General features: G+C 39.4%; 1 protein-coding gene across 2 annotated transcripts in view; it reads left to right on the top strand.

Moving 5' to 3' along the window:
- Positions 1-15139, top strand: part of arl15a (ADP-ribosylation factor-like 15a) — a 101524-nt gene that overhangs the window by 22075 nt on the left and 64310 nt on the right. The window lies entirely within an intron of this gene.

Here is a 15139-nt window from a genome sequence, read left to right as displayed (position 1 = left end):
CTATATTTATATATACTGTTTATACTGTTTAGGCTTTATTTTTATTGTACATACTAATGTGCTTTATTATTTTCTGTTTATATTTCTTCCAATAAAATGCACTCATTCACCTTCAAAGAAATAATTTCAGGAGAACGTGAAGAACGTGATGTTTCCTCTGGACTGGCAAAACACACAGTTTCAGGTCGTTCTCCCATTCAGCAGTACGTACCTGTACAATTTCAGTAGTGCAAAGTAAGAAACATCACACCTGAGATCTCATTCAAGCCACATTAGAAATGCAAGTTTAGGTGCCGATATTTTCCCCCAAATTTCTATTTTTGGTCGTGTTTTGGTTTTTTTTTTTTTTAAATGAAATGTTTTTAAAGGTATTGCTCTGTGAAGAGGTGCCAGTAAGGTATTTGGAGATTATTCTTTTCATGATGCATGTAGTGGGAGGGTTGGGAGAGAGTGAACCACAGGAGCAGAAATTGTCTCTCCAACCCACTCTAAGTTTTTAAATATGTTTGATGTTGCTTCTGCTGCTGTCTATATGTTTAAGGTTAGCATTTATCATTAAAGACTCAGTGATAAATTTCAGCAATAAAAACTCTTTGGTTAGGTTTAGGTATTAAAACTAGGTGGTTTGACGAGGGCAAAAACTCATTGATTAAAGTATTTGAAAGTGTCACTAATGTTTAAGCATTAAAAGCAAAAGTTTTATGGGGTTATGTTAAAGAATTAAAATGTTGGCACAAAAACAATGCGGTTAGCTTTAGGCATAAAACTGCAAGTAGTTAATTGTTGCATACAAATCCCCCTTTTCAGACTAACCAGTTAATGAGTTTCACTCCTGCAATATATAACACAATCTGGTTCATATGTGAAAGAGACCTTTCAGTTAAATACAACATAGTAAAAACTGTGTACAGACTTACTTCTTCTCTTGCAAGGATACAGCAATTTTGGGTTCTGTTTTGCTGTTAGACTTGGTTGGACTCTCATTATACTCTGACTCCACTGCACGTTCATGAAGTGCAGCCAAACTTTACCGACTCCTTCTGTTTGCAGGCCAGTTCTTACCTCTTCATCCTTTATGAATTCCATATGGATATCCACTAAATAACACCTCTACATTAGGCAAAGCATATTTTAAGCGCATTTTGGAATTGGTTGTGTAAGCATGCCACTGAAATGTCAAAATGAAAACCAGTAATGCAGGCAGTATTGCTCAACTTGGCATCAGAGCATCCACTGAGGAATAGTCTGCTGTTGGTTTGTTGGGTTGTTGAAAGATGTTCTTTTCTGAATCAAAAACAAACATGACACCTGCATCACATGGTGAAGGAATACAGCCTTGATCCCACAGCTTTACTTGGTGGGTTTGTACTGGTCGAGGCCACAGTCTGGTTGTGATTTATAATCACATAAGCTCTTTGACATTCGTTTTGGGCAAGGAAAAATGGTAAAAAAGCAAAATAACAAAAAGAATGAAGGTTCGTAAACAGTTACACGTCACTTCAGATGCCATTTTATTTAGCCACTCCTAGCCTAACTCCTGGGGTTATATTAATGTTTGAGTGGAAAGTGGTTAAATATCTTGCTTATTATAATGCCCTTCCCCTTTCTTGATGATGACAACTTGGTAGGTTTTTATTACTGCATAGGAAGGACCCTTTGAAGGTTCTTAGATGGCAACAAAATCCTCCAAAAAGGATTGTGAGCCTCATTGAATATTTGAGTGTTAGAACCATAACATTCTAGTGTCCCTGCTAAAGAAAATATAGTTGGAGGAAGAACACAATATATAAATGGCATAATAAATGGATGTATGTGCTATATTGTGTGTATGTGTGTGGGTCTGCAGGGTGTTTATGTTTGAGGCTGCTGTGAAAGGGAGAGGCTAGGGATCCTCAAACCACATTAGGGGTCCCCCAATTTGCATAGTTAACTGTTGACACTAACTGTGTTTAATGAAGGCCTATTGAAGTCATTGACCCTTTTACACTGCCTTTCCCTGGGAATGAAACAGAGGCTCCTTCAAGAAAGGTTAAAACAATGTGTCTGGTTAACTTCCGACAAACGTGGTGAAATGCTGCGACGACTGAAAGGTCTGCGCTCAGTGGAAAAGGTTATGGCACAGAACGGCGTGAGATTTCCCAGACAGGAAATGCCACTAGATGTTTGACGTTGATATTGTATCTCTCATAACATACTGATTCACAAAATTTGTCCAGCCCCTCAATTTCCTCTCTGTTATGTTAGAAATTTGTTGGTGCAGGTGTATAACAGTGTATCATTTTTTTTAATCGGCTATGTTTAAATAGCTTGTTTCACTTGTGTTGCTGTGGTTGCAAACAGATTTCCAGTTATTTCCACATCAGTTGGTAATCAGTATTTACTGGAAGACTAAGATGAAAGTACTTGGTTGATAAAATGATCTTAAGATGAAACATGTTTTGCATGAACTCCAGTGAACTGTTGGAGTCTGGAGCATATCTGCTATCACAACAGTGATGGAAGCTGCCTCCTGTGGATACACATGAGCTATTTAATTTAAGTGCATTTGCATAAATGGCAGCAGTAGCTGACTGATATAAGAGAACAAAGGTTGAAAGATTTCTCTGAAATCATAATATTTAATCCCTGAAGAGAACACATGGAACTGATGATGATGCAAGTAACTGCACACTACAGTGTACTTGTATGGATATACGGTATAAGCATTGTTAGTGTTATGGATATAAAGCACTGTAAAGTTCAAAGAGACCCCCCCCCAACTAAATCCAGTTAGATTCAGAATTTGCCCCTTACTGCCCTTCACTTGCTCCCATATGCAAAAGTTTTTTTTTTCCCTGGATGAAAGAAATTCTGCTCATAAGGGGTCACTCTGGTGAGTTTGCAATGCATTCAACCATGTGTGAATTAGAATATCTCAACTGGATGCACAGTCCATCTGGATGCAAGACACTGAGCTTTCTGCTTTCTGACTGAGGAGATCATACAGCAGCAGTTGCACACATGTAGAGTTTCACTGAACTTCGTAAGTGAAGGGTTCTTTAAAAAAATGGGAGCACATATATGCAGTTCCTTGATGCAGAATGCACAGACATTTTTGATTACTTTGAGAACAAAGTCCAAAGTCACAGCACTGTACTTGTGATTTGTGCCCTTAACCTACACCGCCCTAAACCTATTCGTAATTACTAATTTCCTCTTATTTTTTTTTTTTATTTCTAAGCTTATTTTTTTATGCTTTAGAGCCCATTGGTGCTTCCTCATTGTCTAATGGTTCTCAACTATTATGACAGACAGACAGACAGACAGACAGACAGACAACTTTATTTCTGTCTGACTTATAATATTCTAAATATGTTCCCCTGTTCTTAGCATCACTATTTCACACCTAAGGCTGGCGTTTGGATCACTTTTTGCCATTTGGATTGACCTTTTACCCTCCTCCAGCTGTTTAATTTGCCAAGATATTCTCAAATTCATTCTTCCAAGTTAATTTCTTAATAGCATTACATGTTTTCTTCCATGTTTACTGTATGTTTACTATTCTATGGTAACATCCTCCGTGCAAGTCCGTGGCTGAAATCTGGTAAAGATGTCTGCTATAGTGAGCTGTTGTTAACACCACAATCAGTCCAAGATTCTAATTTAATTAAAACATTTATTTAGATTACTTTAATATCCAGCTGTATTTGATAGTACATCAAAGGTCTGTTTCAGGATGCACCCAGTGCCATTTAATGGTGAGTTACAGCACTGTTTGAACTCGTTGACATGAGGTCACGTGGTTCATGTAGCCCTCAAAAGTTTCAAACAGCTCAGCACTGTCAGTAGGTTTGGACTGGTTCAAGAGACTTTTTTTATTATTTCCCTCCCAATTTTCACTCAGTATTGACCAATAACGTGCATTGATTAAATAGATAAAATTTTCAAGAGAAGCGAGACTGTAAACTAATCACTAAATATATATACTGATTATATTTAGTGATGAAAAATAAATTTTAGTTAATGCAATACACTGATCTATATGTCTGTAGTGGATTATATGAACATTATACACAATGGAAAAAAATACTGGAGGTATAACACCCGTTTTAAAGCCGCCTCACTGTTTTTTCTCTGCATGCTAGCATGGGAATGCTACACCTCATCCTCCTACATTGTGCCAAAGGTTAGTGTCCTACTTGAGCTTACCTTCAGATCAACATCCTTCAGCAAAGCCCCTGAAATTAATGTCTATTCCCAAGATTTACTCCTATTGTCCCGAACACTCCAGCTGTGGTAGATGTCATTCAGTCTGTTTGTTCTCTCTGCCTGGTGTCAGAAGGAAAATAGCAGCGATAATCTCTATAAATTATTTTAAACAAGTTTTAAGTGACTTGAAGGAAAATAAGTGGCTGTAAATGCTTTGAATGATTACTTTGGATTAATTATTTTATTATATAGAATACATTATTATTATTATTATTATTATTATTATTATTATTATGAATAATAATAATAATAATAATAATAAGAAGAAGAAGAAGAAGAAGGATTTTTAGAAGACACTTATTATATTACTTTATTATATTTATCATATTTCCCTTTTTGTTATGTGGACTGAATAGTTGCATCTGTAACCCTGTTCATTGTGGTTCCATCCCAAATACTATTGTAAAATATTATACATTTTTTTTAATAATAAACAAAATAAAATATTTTCTGGTTAGACAATATGAAATGGCAAATGAGTTTGTCAGGTCTGCAGAAACAGACAGCAATAAAACATTTTACTATAAAATGTAATTTTACTATACAGTCTCACAGAGATGGAGTGGGAATCTGTGCTAACTGGATGCGATTGCAGTCGTGCAAGCTTGGAGCTGCACCAAGGAATGGGGAAGTTTTCTGAGGATGTAACTGCCTGTACATGCAGGAGCAGCAGCACATTCATGTGCTTTCACGTTGACAGGAAGCACAAGATGGAAAAAAGTGATTGTTTACAATTTCAGTGTCAATCCCACTAACAGGGCAAATTACAAGCCAGTCAGCCTGGACATCATTGAGAGAACAGCTAACATAAGAATTTCTGTTATAAACCACTGGCATGGGCATTCCTAAGCCAGCTACGTGGAGGGCATCTGGAGTGGACCACAACAAAATATCTGTCCCACACCCAGCAAGACCAAACAGGAGTCTGTACTTCATTCTAGATGTCCCACATCTAGTGAAGAAACTGAAGAGTGTCTTTATGTGTGGACAAACATTTACAATTCCACCTGAAACAGTAGAATAAGAGACTCCCTGACAATGAAGTTTCAAGATTTGGTGAATTTTAAAGAAGGAATAGCATTGAAAATTACTACCTGTAAAACAAAACAAAAAACTTCTGCCCAGTCATTTCAAGGAAACGAGGGTGGGACCTGCAATGAACATCTTCAATAAGTCAGTGAGTGCAGGTCTGAAATACATGGTGGATCAGGAGCAGCCGCCTTCCTCTTAGGAACCACTGGTTGTACGTCGTGTCCTCTTGTCACCCCATGAAGAGCATAACAAAGCCACTGAATTCATCCAAGACATGATACAACTTTTCTGTAAACTTAAGTCAAACTGGTTCCTGGATACCTGTGTAAATAGGAATTGCGATGGCAACATCTACAATTTTATCCCTCCAAAAAGACAAGCTCGGCCATGGACACATTTGTGTTGACAAGGTTTACCCAAGACTGTCTGGAAAACTGGTTCAGCTGCTGAGGCAGAGGAATCCTGTCCCAACACCAGTGGAGTTTCACCAGGCACTGACGTCAGTAGAAAACTATTAAACAATTACTCATTTTTGCAATCTTTTTTTAACTAATGATTTCCACAGTTATCCAGCAGGACCAGGATGTCTCTCCATAAATGCTGTCCCTCAGGTGTTGTCTGCAAAATGATGTGTAACTCCAACTAAATTAACCAGGTCAATCTTACGGAACAAAAGCTAAATACGTAGTTAATGTTCTAGTTGGTATAGTTAACTATCAGGAATTAAAATCAGACATACTGATACAGTCACCACCAAAGAACTAATCTAATAATCAATGAAAATCTTTATATGGATAAAGAAAAAGAACTGCCAATAAATCTGTAATAATTACTGGTGGTGTCTACCGTGACTGAAATCTGACTCACATTAGCTAACCACTTAAACTACAACTAACTGATTAATCACAATTAATTAAAACTGGTCACATTAAATGACAAAGTGGACTTAATTTGTTACAGAACATTCAGCTAATGCCTCACATTGAAAAAAATGTAGTAATTTCATCCACTTACCAGAGAAAATACTTCCAAAACACAGAGAATGAACAGTGGTCAACGCTGGAATTATCCATGAACCACGTGACTTTTGCTTTCCTTTCTTTCTATAGAAGTCTGTGGAAGTGTCACCACTCTTACTGGAGTTTAGAGTTAGGCAATACTAATATTGATGCATGCGTTGGCTTTCTATAAAAATGAGTAGCTGAGGCTCCCATACTCAAGATTGTAATTTGTAACTTACTTGCAAATGTCAAAAGGCAATATTAATGTGATCCAGTGGGAGATTCTTATGTATTTTAATTTGATACTGCGTTTAGATTTGGATAGCCAACTATCTCCAGAGACCAATTGATAAATTCTTTTCAGAAGAATTTCTTTTCTGTTTCCCTTTAATTAGTCATAAGGCCTTTTGCATATGGGGCCTACACGAGCCTACACACATTTGCCTGGCAACACAGAAGTCACTAATCTAACCAACAGTGCTGTCGTCACGATACCCGCTCAACATGTATAAAGACACATTTATGCAGGGCTGTGCCAACAATGTTTTTAATGGGAGAACTACCAAGGAGGAGCAGTGGCAGATTAATAAGGACACCCCCCCCATACTTCTTTTATTTATTTAATTCAAACACAACTGAAAACAGACATACAAAAAAAAAAAAAAAAAACATTTTTTTCAATCTAGAAGTTCCAGTTGATATATGAAAAAGGCTATAGACTGCTTTTCTTTACTCCTTCTTCCTAATAACATTTGTTTAACAAGGTCATTGGGGTGCTATGGACAATAATTGCCCCCTCTAGTCATTAACCCAATTCCGTGTTACTGCATGATATAGAAATTCACTGTTTGTCAGGTCCCAATTCTTTTTTCGTTTTCCTTTTTGGTTGCAGAGGAGCCTAAAACTGTAGATGGGAAGATGTCACATTTAATCACAATATTCAAGCTTGAGACTTTCCCACACTCTAAGAAGAAGGTAGACCTCATCATTTGTTTGTAGGGAAAACTGAGTTAGCTGTCAATAGAGATGCTGTATGAAAATGAGCTACAACTGATGTAAGTGAGACAAGTACCCTCCCTGTCCACCCATCCTTTTTATGTCTGTGAGATGGGGCGCCCTGCACCCCCTTTGGTTCTTGCACACTAGTTTCAGGACCTTCAAAAGGGGGCCCCTCAAGCTTTGATCCTCTATATGGGTGCAGAAAAACATCTTTTTGCTCTACACTGTGCCCATGAAAACAGAATTTTGTGCTGTAGCCATATGCTAATGTAGCCAAGCTAATCATCCTGTCTAGATTTAAGATTTATAAACCCTGTGACCCCTGATGGTACCCACTCAACCTTTGGGTTGTGTGGCCTCATCTATCCTCTGGGTGTCTTGTATAGTTGAGGTGTCCTCAGCGTGTGAATGCAGCTGCCTTGCCACCACCTCAGTCTGTTATTTTCTTTTACAAATAGAAGGTAACTTGAAAGAAGCCCTGTGGGTGGGCTGCTTAATACTGTCCCTCTCATTCTCCATCTAATGTACTTTTCCAGTAGATGTCACAAAACATAGTAGCTCCAAGATAGGCTCCAGACAGATAAATGTGTCAGTCGGGTTGGGGGTGAAGTTGGTTGGGGTACAGTCTCTCAGTTTGCTGCTTCAGTTATTTTTTTGTTATCAGTATCACACCCATCAAACCCATTTCATCTTCAGCCTTTTATATTGGTGAACTCCCTTGGTGTAAATGATTTTATACTTTGAAAGCACACCATTATTTATCCGTTCTTTTCTTTAGGTTCTTAAAAAAAGAAAAAAAAATTCAGTCTGTATAGTGTAACGGTTAGAAGGTTTTGAACTTTGCTGCAGAGTTCACATTTAAGCATTTGTAAAAAGGAAAAACAAAACACTGTAAGCAATAAGCTTTACTAAAGGAGCATTAACCCCAACCTTCACTGTAACCCTCTTCTGGCCCCACTGAAGGGGACAAACGTGGAGGCCGTACAGTGCTGGCTGAACTCTTGGATTTGTCTCACACTATCCTCAGCTGAACTCTTGTCAGCTTTGTTGCGAGAGAGAACATATTCTTTCCAATCAAATGGCAGTAACTCAATTGTAAATCTGTATTTGATCACCTGGATGCAGCTTAAAAACATTTTGAAAGAATAACTGCGTCCAAACCCTTAACCAGGACCATGTAAGGGAATTGTTATCTAAACTTTATTTGTAGATAGGGGTACACTGTACAAAAAAAAAAAAAAAAAGCAAGAATTTGTGAGGCAACAGTTTTGGGTCTGCAAAAGCTTAAGAGGGAGATATTTGTGGACTCTTTAAAGCATTTAACACCACAGATTAAAGTGTTATATGCTTGTTTTATTGTTTGTTTGTTTTTTGTTTTTTTCCAGTACTGAACTCTACTGCATTATCTTGTCACCAATCTAATTGGTTAATGTCTTCCTGGATACAGTTGAATGAATATTTTGGGCTCAGGTTTGCCAACCTTACAAAATGCTGTAAGGAGCTTTTACAATCTGTAGTATCAGTATTTAGTATCATGGTTTTAAATCTGTATGTGCTTCCATGCACTCAGCTTTGGTATCATATTATGGCATAGAATATTGATGATGACACTTGGATTTACCTTTCAAATTAATGATTATGTTGTACTGTAAAATAAAAGCAAGGGTCCTTTGCAATTTCTCTGGGAATGGTGCACAGTGTGCATGGGTATGAATGAGTATGTGAACCATAGCAGCGGGCACTTACTGCCACATCCAGATGGTGCAGAAAACAAACAGCGCTACGCTGTAGGACCTCTCAATAGGACCGTCTAGACTGGTCCCTGACCAGACAGATACAGCCTCCCATCAACTTAGTGTTTGTCAGATTTATGGTAATAGTCCTGCAACAGTCTTCCTGTCAGTGACATCAAGATTTACAGCACTGACACCCACACCCACCCCCTGCCACACACATACACATATGTGCCATCCTGATCCTGAAGACTCCCTTTATCCCACGCACTCCCAACAAATGCGCCCTCCCCTGCCCCTGCTTCTTTCTCTTTGCATCCTTCTTTTCTTAGACCCTGCATGCTGCTGCACAACCCTTGCCAGCCACTTCTATGTAGCTAAGAGTTGTGGAAGTGCTTGCATCTATATGCCAGTGTGGTTAGTAAATGGGGTGAGGGCATGAAGTCTTCCAATCTCCTTTTCTAAAAGCATCACAACCTAAGTTGAATAAAAGACCCTCTCGGGGTGGCAAAACCACCAAAGCTCCCTCTGTCTCCTTAACAATGGGTTGTGTCAGGGTTTCCTGTTAATCCTCTGTGATGAAGCTTGAGTGTTTGGGAGCAGGGAGAGGTGGTGGTGCAGAGAAGCTTGTGGGCATGTTTCGTTGTTGTGGTTTGGGGGTGACTCTGAGATACTGAGTGCTGGAGAGTTAAGTAGAGGGGAAGAAGGGATATTATTGGTGGTGGAGTGCAAGTAGAGGACAGACAGAGCCCCATGTATGCGGATTAGAGCGTGGCCCCCTCTTTCATGTTGGCGTTTTTGGGTGGTAACCTGATCTCTGGGCTCTAGCACTAGTGAGCCCAGTGGGAAAGGCTTCCTGACAGATATCCCGTCCATTCTCAGCCCAAGTGTTTTTCCAAGGCTGCTCCCCTGCCTTTGATCTGGCCTCCTTCTCAACCACACAGGGTCACAAGCTACCAAGTCAGCCCAGATAGGAGAGGGCTAACCCTGGAGCTGTTTACTGAAAAGGAGAATTGCAAAGGTTAGAAGGATACATGGTAGTTGCTCCAATCTGTTCAAATCCACAATGTAAACCTGTTTTGATTGATTTTAAAAAAAAAAAAAGAAAGAAAAACAAAAAGATGGTCAGTCACATCACCTAATTCAGCCAGATTAATGAGATGATGGCACTTTTGTTCCTAAATACCAGGCAGCACTCATCAGTGTTCCTCTTTGTTTTTAGAACACTGTGTTCGCTGTGGTGAAATTGATTCTTTAGGGAATGTCTGGCATTTTAGGAAAGCTATATGTCCTCCATTTTTTCTCCTCATTATGTTCTGTAAAGAAAGAAAAAGAGAAAGAAAAAGAGGACTGAAACAATGGCAATGTAATATGCTAATGTTGTGTTATGTACATTCAGTTACAGTAACAATATTACAGCATATCATTGCTTCTCTTTCTGCAGTGCAATAGATGTTATATATTTCAACAAAAAGCTGGGGGGCGCTCTACCTTCACTTTAGACTTTCCATGAGTATATGTATGCTCCAACTCGTCTCCTTGTCCAGACACCTTAGCGTCAGGGTAGTAGTAGTGGAGGTCTGAAACGAGGTCCAGACAGACAGAAGTGGGATGAATGAATTGGTTAGTGGGGGAGATAGGGGACAGTGGGTGGGAGGAAGAGAAAGTGAATGCAGCATTAGAATAAAGGGATGATGTGCCTGCAAAACTATGACAAGCAAATCATTTTTAAAACATGGCCTTCCTGTACACACACAGACAGTCAGGCATAATGGCTTGTGGGTTGTTTTGTCGACTCAAGTAAGACACGGTCTGCTTCACCAGACGGGATGTTGAGCTGTTGCAGACAGGGTCATATTATTATTGCTTAATGTCTGTTATTTCAGTCCAGTAGGTCTTTGCAATATCATGTTCGAAGCTGCTGAAATCAACAGCAGACATATTCAGGATTCACTGCATCAAAAACATTCCACACAACTGGATGGACATTGTTGAGGCGTGGAATGGGAGTGATGCGTGTCCCCCAAATGTTCCAGTGTGTTCTTTCATTGTATGTCTGCGTGGGCATGTGTGCACGTCTGTGTAGGTGATCTATTTCTGATGCGGGGTAATGAATGGCACCTGTTTAGTGTCTATAACTGGCCATCATTTTTTGAAGTGCAGTAAATCTTATATTTCATCACTGGCAGCTACAGAAAACATATCCGAGAGTCTCGCCATGTTTTGTTTTATTTTGCTGTAAAGGCTTTAAGAAAACAATCCATCATACCTGAAGGTGCAAGCACAGTGTCATCTCTCCTGCACCCGCTGGGAAAATCTCCCTTCAGGCGTCGGGTTATCATGATGGTGCTTAGAAAAAGCCCAGGAGGACCAAACTTAATGGTTTTAAGTATATGTTATGTTTATATATATATATATATATATATATATGAAGATGATAGGGGTTTAGGCCTTAAGGAGTCTGTGGTTGATTTGGTAACAACTAACTATGGGAAGAGTCCAGCAATCAGCCTTGTGTGTCTAGCATGTCTCTCTCACCCCTTCACGAGAATGGCATGCAATGCGCCCCATACACCCCCTTCCCTCACTGTACTGAACCACACTGTGCCCCACCATTCACCCCCCCCCCCCAACCCAGCTTCAAAGCGGCAAATAACAACACCAACCGAAGGGGGGGAGAAGATGAATGAGGATGAATGAATGTAGCCGCCTCCCCCTTTTAACCCACACAGTCCCTCCACCTCCCCCGCTCCCCTCTACGATTCCTTCATCCCTGACAGGCTGCTTTCCTGTATGTCCTTCTTCGCTCCGGGCCTGTGTTATGACTGTGGATGGTGTGTATTACACACATAGCTGTTACCACTGCTCCTCCACTGGGACGCCCATATAAAGGACTGTCATTTCCAAAGGTCAAGAGTGAGCCCTGCACACAAGTGTTGTCCCGACACTTGGTCTGGAAAAATAAAATCGGCCCACTTGCCTATCCGTGTCCTGTGTGTCTGTCTACAGTGGCTATGACTACCAGGGGACAGTGTCTTGGATGTCCTCCCTATTTTCATGTCCTCTTCTCTTCTTTCTTTTGGTGGATCTGCTGTTGTCAGGAAGTTGCAATAGGAGGAGAAAACCTTTGTTTGCTTTATGGTGTGCCTAGATTTTTGGAAATGTTTTAAGCTAAAAGTGATAAACGTTTTTGACAAACAGTATTTCACTCATTAGCACCATTGCTGCACTTTCAAGCTTATCTGATGATGTGTAATGTTCTTATAGACATGTGTTTGATTCATGTTTTTATTATTTTAGTACAATAAAGGTAGCTTATGCATTAGAGTTGCATCCATATAAATATATCAAATGCAGATTTATTTCATCCATAGCTTCCATATTAACATATCTTGCAAAGTGTAGTTGAGATATACTTCATTTTCTGACATCTTCCAGGAATGTCTTTTGTCTCCAGCTGAAGAATTTAACAAAAATGATAACATAACACATAAATTCAACCCACTTAAAATCTTCCAATTTGTGTGTATGTTTTAAGGGCCTGCCTTGCTGTTGGAGTTGTCACTTTTTGGAAATAAATTGTAATTATAATCACTCATCTGGTGAAAGGTTTGTAGAGTTTGATGTTGGCACCATCTGCCAAATGGCGTCATATCCAAATCATTCACTAAAGCAGTGTGAAAATTTCATCAAGTTTGGGTAATGATGGCCAAACATCTGAATAAACACAAGATGATTTAACAATGATGTAGAAAGACTGCTAAGGTTTTGTCTGAGTAAGAATTTGTATTAATGATGTAACTGTCCTGAGTATTCCAGCTGCAGTATTAGTAGATAATGTACATTTGTTGAGAAGATTAAATTGTTGTGAAACAATGATTGCTTTTGTTAGCATTTCTGTATTTTCTTTTGCAAAATGGAAACTTGCTGTGGCATCTTACTTTGGAACATGCTGTCATGCCACTGCCTGTTTTCTTATCCTGTGATGTCTCAACAGTAGCCAGAGACTATGAGAGTGAAACATGAACTAGTCTGCTTCTGTGGTGGTTGCGGCTTCCCTCTAACCCACATTTATTACTTCAAAAAATACAGAGTGGTTCTCTAAAAGAGCTCCAGTCTTTTTGCATCCACCTACATTAGGTGAATTTGCATCATGATGGAATGTGATCCATTGACAGCTCTGTCTGGACACTGTTTGTGCTGAGTCTTTTTACATTTAGATACTATTAATTATCTGTGAATAGATGTGTAACATGCTTTTGGTCACTATTGCTTGAATGAAGACATTAGGTTTGCAACAACCATAACTATTCTTTTTCACTCTTAATAATCAGCTTTTATGTTATCTGTGTGAGGCTACATCTTAATAAGATCAAAGAACCAAATGTCACCCATTTAAAGTCTTAAAATCTGTTTCAAACTAGAGCTGGGAGTCAGTTTTTCTTCATTTTGTTGTGCATCTTTTTCATGTAAAATAAAAAAAGGCAGCCATGGTTATGGTCTAAATTATATTATCATTTGCATAAAGCTTTACCAATCAGCTTTCAGGATGGTGAGGTAATGTCTTGGCAGGTCTTCCGGGGACACATAGTTAAAACGTGTCCTTAGGAGGCAGCTAATCAATAGCGTCTAGGAATGGCAGACATTTACGTCGATTTTTTTTTTTTTTTTTTTTTGGCAGGATATTTCTTTCTTTAATGCACGTAAGTCTTTGTAAGAGTTTACCAGGAGATTTAATACACAATGAACTGTAGTTAAGAAGCACACACTGGCGCTGGATTCTGTGTGATTGCACATATGAGAGTATTGTTTCCTGCTACCAACTCTATTTTAGCTGTTTGTCTGGATGAATGGAGATTTTTGAAGGAAGTCATTAATGAGGAGATGGATTTGAGCTCTTCTTCTCAGTGACACAGCACCCTGCCTCTCAAGTCATTGAGTGCGGGGCATACAGGGGAGGGTCACATCTTGAGTTAAGCAAAAGCCTTTGGACATATTTATTTTTCTCCTCTGAGCCTTTTGACCAGCTCTCCTCGTCAATCTTGTGCTGTCAAAGAGGGGCAGAGGTGGGAGCTGTCATTTCTCTCCCTCACAGGGGCCACTGTGTACATGGGGGACCCCAGGGTCAGGCCCTGGAAGCTCCTTTAGTAGCTGTTGTGAAATACTTTGTTTGCTCCCACATAGCTAGTGAGGCGGCGATCTCCTTTGTTGTCTTTGTTGACATGTACATTTAAGGGGGTGAATAATTATGCGATCCAACTTGCTACAGCTTCAGTGCCCCATTAGTTATTTCATCTCTACTATTACGACCCCCTTTTCTTCCTCTGAAAGATCAGCTGTCAGCTGAGAGGAATGACAGCTGAAGGGGTAATTTTAATTTAGCTTCATGTGTTGTTTCAGGGAAAGTTGGTGGCAGTTTGAGATGGCAAGGCGAGAAGTAAGCAAAAGAGAGAATAAAATGACCTAATCTAAACAAGTTTCTACACGTGTGTTTCTGATCTTGCCTTTCTTTTGTAAGAGGTAAATGTTTCCTGTTCAAGCAGACTGGTGGGTTCACCAAGGAGTCGGGGGGGTCGGGTTGCTCAGCCGACGTCTGGTTCTGCTGAAGCAGATTCCCCTCATCTCCATCAAACAGCAGCTCTGTTTTGGCATGGCTCTGAAAACTGACCCTGATGATCGCTGATATTTTGGGGAAGAACTGCAATGAAACCTCTTTTCTGATCCGCCATTTCCGTCTAGTTTAATAAGGCAGTGGTTCCATCTTCTGGCCACCGCTGCTAATATGATAAAAATGTCATTAGTTTGTTTTTCCTTCTACCCACTAAGACTTTTTTTGGTGGCTTAAGCACACTACACATCAGGCTTGCAACATTTTCATGATTTTCTATGGTACGATAACCATCGTTTCACAATCAGTATTACTGTTTTCAGTTACATAACCTTTTAAGGAATCAGTTTTACTTTTTTTTTTGCCTTTGTTCAGAAACACTCATAGGAAAATGTTGAAAATGAACATGAACCAGTATATCATTGTTGCCCTCGTGTTCAGATTCATGTACACTTGTAAGTTTTTGGTTGAACAGAGTTAACGGCGGGTTGAACAGGGTCATTGGCTGACATAAGGAG

Source organism: Melanotaenia boesemani, chromosome 11, assembly GCF_017639745.1.
Source record: "Melanotaenia boesemani isolate fMelBoe1 chromosome 11, fMelBoe1.pri, whole genome shotgun sequence".
In the NCBI taxonomy this organism is placed as follows: Eukaryota; Metazoa; Chordata; class Actinopteri; order Atheriniformes; family Melanotaeniidae; genus Melanotaenia; species Melanotaenia boesemani.
The sequence above is the reverse complement of the archived record's forward strand: the minus strand, read 5'-3'. Positions and strand labels throughout refer to the sequence as shown.